The sequence below is a fragment of the Nannospalax galili genome, unplaced genomic scaffold (assembly GCF_000622305.1).
Source record: "Nannospalax galili isolate Female #2095 unplaced genomic scaffold, S.galili_v1.0 scaffold1104, whole genome shotgun sequence".
In the NCBI taxonomy this organism is placed as follows: domain Eukaryota; kingdom Metazoa; phylum Chordata; class Mammalia; order Rodentia; family Spalacidae; genus Nannospalax; species Nannospalax galili.
The window spans coordinates 60,441-60,989 of NW_008350769.1; the positions used below are offsets into that span (position 1 = coordinate 60,441).

General features: G+C 43.9%; 1 protein-coding gene across 1 annotated transcript in view; it reads left to right on the forward strand.

The window, feature by feature from the left end:
• The window catches only part of LOC103745891 (cat eye syndrome critical region protein 2 homolog), a 155,105-nt gene that overhangs the window by 26,006 nt on the left and 128,550 nt on the right, over nt 1-549 (forward strand). The gene's annotated exons all lie outside the window — the stretch shown is intronic.

Here is a 549-nt window from a genome sequence, read left to right on the forward strand (position 1 = left end):
CCCAAACAATCTTATTCATCTATATACCCACATCCCAAATGGCACCCTCCCATAATCTTCCCCCCCCAACTGGAGACCATATACTCTGTAATCCCTGTTACTGTCCACTGTGTTACTGGTGCCCCCAGCTGTTCCCTAGTGATTGTCTATCCACTGCATCTAGTCAGCCTATTTAGAGATCCTTGTTTTAGGAAGATCAGTTCTTTCTCATCTAGCAGCAATCAGTTGCCATTGTTCCTTTAGATAAGATTGGGGTCTGCTGTTTATTTTTCCAGTTCTGTGCTAGGTTACTATCTGGGAGTCCCTTGGGCCACCTTGGCCAACAACTCAAAAGAAGGTATCGCCTGTCTGGCATTGTTGCTTGTTATGTAGCCTTTAGCTATGTATATCGACTCCTAAGAAATTATATAGGCCCCTTTAATCTTTGGTTATACTTTCCTTTTGGGTGTTTAAGGCCATACAGTTGGCCCAGATAAATTGATTTATTTTTACTCTTAAGGCCGTTTGAGGATCTGTTCCTCAGGGGTCACATGGGTTTGGGAGGAGCCC